Source organism: Abramis brama, assembly GCF_963993115.1.
Source record: "Abramis brama genome assembly, chromosome: 14".
Lineage (NCBI taxonomy): Eukaryota > Metazoa > Chordata > Actinopteri > Cypriniformes > Leuciscidae > Abramis > Abramis brama.
In genome coordinates, this window is record NC_139976.1 from 36445871 (window position 1) to 36452669 (window position 6799).

Here is a 6799-nt window from a genome sequence, read left to right on the forward strand (position 1 = left end):
CACAAAACAAATAAAACCAGGATAATAATGTGATATATTTTAAGTGTGAGAATGACCGCTTGTGTTTGACAGTTTTCTAGTGGACGAATGACAGTATATTGAAGTGGTTTAGTGGTAAACTTCATAGCTAAACAATGTTAGACATGACTTTACACCACACTGCCATTGCTTAACACTGTCAGAATGGGTATTTGTACATCCTTAGATCTGTGACTCACATGTGTCATGAACCCTAATGATTGCATCTCAGAACTGTCATTATCTGTTTTCATCACAAGGACATTTGTTGACATCTTGAGACTCCAGATATTTCTCAGCCTGCTTGTGGCAGTGAACACAAGTGTCATATTAATTGGGTCTGTTGCAATGAGTCAGTGTTGCAATTGACTTGCTTTGTGAGCTGTATGTTCTAAGAAATGTTTATCTTATAATTAATATTGATCCATGGATTGAATTCCCTTGTTTTTTAATGCTAATACATGTTTAAATTGCATGATAAACTAAACATTTCATGCCATGATTGATGTTAATATTTATATATTATACTTTTATCCAGCAAGAATGCACTAAATTGATCAAAAGGGACAGTAAAGACATTTAGAATGTTACAAAAGATTTATATTTCAAATAAATGTTTTATTTATTTTTTTATTTTCTATTAATCAAAGAATCCTTATAATAAAATAACAGTTTCCAGAAATGTTTCTTGAGCAGCAAAACATCATATTAGAATGATTTCGGATCACGTGACACTGAAGACTGGAGTAAATTCAGCTTTGACATCACAGGAATAAATTACATGTTAAAGGGGTGGTATAATGCTCTTTTCACAAGATGTAAAATAAGTCTCTGTTGTCCCCAGAGTGTGTATGTGACGTTTTAGCTCAAAATACCCCACAGATATTTTATATAGCATGTTAAAGGTCACTTTTTGAGGGTGAGCAAAACGCGCCTTTTTGTGTCTGTCCCTTTAAATGCAAATGAGCTGCTGCTCCCGGCACAGGGGGCGGAGCTTCAACAGCTTGTGGCCTTTTACCTCAGACAACATGCACTGAAAATTTCAAACACTTTTAGCCTTTTATGTTCAAACCGGATTCAGACAATGATGGAGAGACTCAAGAAGAAGTGACAACATGTAGAAGCAACAGGACATTTCTGAATGGTTAGTTGATGAATTTATGAAGCTGATGTGTAGTTATCTTCTAGTCATTGATTAGCATATTCTGTCTTGATAATCTATAAATCGTGTTCAGGGGGCGGGGTTTATGTAAATATTGGGGTTGGTGATGTCACTAATCCGGGAGGAATGTCGTGTAGTCGTGTAGAGTATGGCGCCGAGTATGGCTGCCGTGTCTCTCGCGCCTCCACGACCACGCAGCTTCTTAGTTATTTTATTATACTTTTGTTTAACATATGTATGTAAAGTTGTTAGCCTGCTAGCTTATGACAGAGATACTTTATTAGACTCAACGATTAACCGCCCCATTCCGGAGTATATTCATATTGACCCACTGGTCGCATCAACAGAGGAATACCCATATACCAATTCAGCGGCGAGACCAAGGCAAAGACACAACAAACGCCGGAAAAGAGGACGCAGAGCCGGGATACTTGTGAGACTCAGGCGGCGAGCAACCCGATCTCCACTCCCCAGTATACTGCTGGCGAACATTCAGTCTCTGGATAATAAGTTGAGTGAACTCTGGGCTAGAACATCCTTTCAACGTGAGACAAGAGACTGTAATGTTATTTGCCTAACAGAAACTTGGCTATCACCGAGCGTGCCTGATCACGCAGTTGCCCCCCATGGCTTCTCCGTGTTTCGGGCGGACAGATCAGCTGACCTCTCGGGGAAGAAGAAAGGCAGTGGAGTCTGTTTCCTTACCAACAATGTGTGGTGTAATCCGGACAGTATACATACCATAAAGAAATTTTGCTCACCTGATGTGGAATACTTAATGCTGCTGTGTAGACCGTTCTGGCTGCCGAGGGAGTTTACGGCCGTCGTTTTAACAGCAGTCTATATTCCACCGCAAGCAAACACGGAGAGTGCACTGAGGGAACTGTATAACTCCGTCGCTAATGTTACCGGTTTCAAATATATAGTAACAGCAGTAACAAAAAGATTATTTTTGTTTTACAGGGGTTCACTACTTTCACCTCTTGATGTCAGCCTGGAAAACAGAATCAGTTGATTAGTGAGAGAAAGAGCGAACCGCCATCTTCAGATCCAAATCTCAATATCTTTATTTACAATTGTATCAAATCAGGGTATTAAACAGTAACATTCCCTTAATGTAACCATGTTTCAATTTGTTAATGTCAATTTAAACATGTCAATAAAGTTTTCTTCATATATCAGTGTTCCTCTTTAAAACTCACATTCACAAAATACTGTCTTTGCAAAAATAAACATCACTCTCTTTAAAGTGCAATAATAATTGCAATAATATCACAAGGATAAATCATGCTTGTAGCTATATAGTTATATATATTTATGGTTATTTGTTTTCTATTAAAATTCAGAAATGCATCATCTCACTAATGCAATTATGTGAATTAAACACTCTCTGGCTGTAAATGAATATTTAAATGACTTCAGAGTCACAACATGAATAATACACATATGGAAAACTGTTCAACTCATTGTTAAACACAGATCAGACAGCTAACTGCTGCTGTAACTTCAGTATTAAATCTCTTTTAAGTTTTAAACAACATATCTCTCTTCTATTAACATTTACAGAATATTTATAACATGTCAGGATACCCAAAAACTCGAAATAAAGCCTTACTAGAGAGTGAGGACACTAATACACCGTCTCCCACATTCAGAGTCTCAATACACTCGCGTGTAACAGCCGCGAGCGCCATTGTTTACACAAGCTTTCTCCCGCGATTATAAACGCGGCTCTCTCACTCGGCTTTACACATCAAACATTCAATAACAAAATCATCACAGTTATAATACATCTCTTACACTTTAGGAGGAAACAGTCCTTATTGTCTTTTTTTATTTACGGAGTACGAACCTGGAAAACAGAATCAGTTGATTAGTGAGAGAAAGAGCGAACCGCCATCTTCAGATCCAAATCTCAATATGAGAGAAAATATGTCAATATGTCTGTCACTTTAGGCGGCGCGGTGCAACAATACTCGCACTTTGGTTCCGGTTTCTTTGGTTCCCCCCTAATTCATTTTGTTCAATACAATAAAAGTTGCGATTCTAATGAATGCTTTCAGATATTATAATGACATATATATATCATATAAAATATTAATTGTGTTACCACATAAAGGTGTATCACACACTCCCCAACAAATAAAAGTGGCTCCTGACACAAGATATTCTGAACAAATTCACTCAGAACACACACTTTTTTTTCTTTTTTTTTAACACAAAATATTTCAAATATTTCAACTCTTAATTAATGTATCCTATCTGTCTAATAAGGTGTGTGCTAGATATCATTGGAGTATAGAATGTATGTATGTATGTAATTGTCTTTCATGGCTTCTCATCCACAGTGAGCTGGGTACACTACAGGTAGGTACGGATATGGTGGCATGGACAGGGGTTGGAAGTGGTGGAGGTATGGTCTACTGAGACACTGGTAAGTACGCGGTACTTGCTGGATTTCAACTGCGCTCACAGTGGGCTGTGGGTGATAAGCGGGTTGACCCAGGGATGGGTAAGTAAACACACATTTCGGCCGTCTCTCTCTCATAGACTGTCTCAGTGGAACCTGGTGTTCAGGCTGTGGTGTGGGGACGTTCTCTTGATGGACAGCATACAGTTCCTCTTGAACAGTTCCAGGTTGCTGTTGCTCCACACCCTGTTCATCCTCACTGGATGTCTCCTGTCCCTCGTCTCTAACACTCTCCCTGTCCTGTTCAGGTTCTGCATAACTCATTTCTCCCAGGTGTGTCTCACTCTGGTCAGATCTGTTTTGGCAGTCAGGATTCACATGCGGCACAGGTAAGTAACTCCCAGCTCTTAGCTTTTCCATCGGCATTCGCAACCAGTAACGAGGCACGCTTTCCTCTTCCTCAGGGTCACTTAATTCTGGGTCCTGTGTCTCGTGTATGGGTTTTGGGATGTCTGAAGCTCTCTTCTTTCGCTTTTGTGACTCAGCTGTGTTGGTCGTCGGGTTCTGAGGTGGCTCTACAGGTAGATCGTTGACTTGCAACAGGAGGTTCCTGTGTAGAGTGCGAACTGGTCGGCCTCCCGCCTCTGGGCTTACTTTGTAGACAGGATTATCTCCAACCTGTTCTCTCACAATGTAGATAATCTGCTCCCAGTACGGTCTAAGCTTTCCAGGCCCCCCCCGTTCACTCAGATTGCGTACCAGGACTCTGTCCCCAGGCTGAAGAACAACACCTCTGCTTCGTTTATCATAGTATGTCTTGCCTTTAGAGCTGGACTTTCGACTGTTTGAGTCTGCTATTCTGTATGCCTCCACCATTTTTCCTGCCCATTTCTCAGCATATCCTTTTGGTCCATTCGTTTCAGCTCCCTTATCTGTTATGAGACCGAAGAGGATGTCCACTGGTAGACGAGGATGTCGGCCATACAGCAAATAGTGTGGGGAGAAACCTGTGGCCTCGTGCCTTGTACAATTGTATGCCTGGAGTACATGGGGTAGGTGGTCTTTCCAATTCTCTTTCTCTTTCTCTCCCAAGGTGCGGAGCATCTGCAACAACGTGCGATTGAACCTTTCTGCAGGATTGCCCTGGGGGTGATACGGAGAAGTTCTTGAGTGGGCGACACCAGCTAAGTGCCTGAGAGTTCTGAAGAGTTCATTCTCAAACTCCCGACCCTGGTCATGGTGTAGTTTGGCCGGGTACCCGAATCTGGGAATGAAATCATTGAAAAGTCTGTCAGCAGCCGTCTTGCCAGCCTTGTTCCTGGTGGGGTAAGCTTGTGCAAATCGGGTAAAGTGATCAACCACAACCAGGATATACTCGTATCCACCTCGGCAGGCTTCCAGGTGAAGGAAATCGATACACACCAACTCAAGGGGCGAATTTGATGTAATACTTCCCATTGGTGCTCTTTCATGTGTGGCTGGCTTCTTCTGCTTAATGCAAGAGCACTTTCTGGTCACATACTCCTCTATATCCCTTTTCATGAAAGGCCAGTAGAACCGCTCCCTCGCTAGGGTCAGAACTTTTTCAACGCCAACATGGCACATGTTGTTATGCAGCTGGGTGAGTACTGTTCGTTTGTAGGTGGCGGGCAGGACCAGTTGTTGTCGACCTGCACTCTTCCTGTAGAGAAGGTCATTCTCTATGTGTAATCTGCTCCACTCTCTTAACAGCCTCCTTGCGTGTGTGTCCATTCTCTCTTTGTCATCCTCTGTTGGTGGTGTGTCGTTTTCCTTCAGCGCCATCACTTTCCCAATAGCGGGGTCTTTTCTTTGTTCCCTCACAAGCTCATCATGACTGACTTCCGGCAGAGTCTCAACTTGAGATTGGCTTTCGGATGTTAGGTTGAGGGCTGCCACCCAGGCCACGTCTCCTTGTTGTGCTCTCTGGCTTCCTTCCCATACAGCACATACCGCCTCCTCCGATATCTCTTCCGAACACCCAGCCATGAAGGTGTCAATGTCCAGTGGGCAACGTGATAAGGTGTCGGCATCGATGTTGGTTTTGCCTGGCCGGTATTTGATATCAAAGTTGAAATCGGCCAGTTGCCCCACCCACCGGTGACCAACTGCGTTCAGTTTGGCAGAACTCAGGATGTATGTGAGGGGATTATTGTCCGTGAAGACGGTGAAATGTGGAGCGTAGAATAAGTAGTCACGGAACTTCTCACATATTGCCCACTTCAATGCGAGAAATTCTAGCTTTCCGCTGTGTAGGTGATAATTTTGTTCCGCTGATGTTAGCGTGCGTGATCCGTACCCAATCACCCTCATCTTCCCATCCTGGTTCTGATAAAGAACTGCACCGAGACCTTTTTGGGAGGCATCTGTGTGGAGTGTAAAGGGGCAGTTGAAATCTGGATACGCCAGCACTGGGGGTTTGGTCAGCCGGTCCACCAGGTGTTCAAGGATCTGTTGGTGTTGCATCTTCCACTCTACTGGAGTACGGGAGGACTGCTGATTGCCTTTTGTTTTTCCTCTTGACGGTTTGGTTGGAGGGGTGCTGGGCTTTGACTGGAGCAGGTCATACAGGGGCTTGGCTATACGTGAGAAATCCTGCACGTATGTCCGATAGTAGCTCAGAAATCCAAGCAACTGCCTGACGTCCCCAACTGTCTGTGGAGTCTTGTCTTTCAGGGCCCGCACTGCTTCAAGGTCTTTGGGGTCCATTTTGACTCCTTCCGCTGACACCAGCCGGCCAACATACCGGACCTCCTTGCGGAAGAGCTCGCATTTCTCCGGCTTCAGCTTTACCCCATGTTGTTGCAAGGCTTGGAGGACTCTGCGTAGCACCTCCACATGCTCATCAAACGACCTGGAGAAGCACAACACGTCGTCAAGGTAAGGGATGCAGCATTCATCTCTCAGTGTGTCAAGCATACTTTCCATGCTCCTTTGAAAAGCCGCTGGGGCATTCGATAGCCCAAAGGGTATTCGAACCCACTCATAGAGCCCCCACGGAGTTATGAATGCGGTCAGGTACCTTGATCCTTCAGCAATAAAGCCTTGGTGGTAGGCTTTGCCCTGATCGAGGATCGAAAACCAGGCATATCCCCCCAGGGAGTCAGTGAGGTCCTGAATTCTGGGAAGAGGGTGACGGTCCGGCACGGTTTTGTTGTTGAGGAGACGATAGTCGACACACAGGCGTAAGG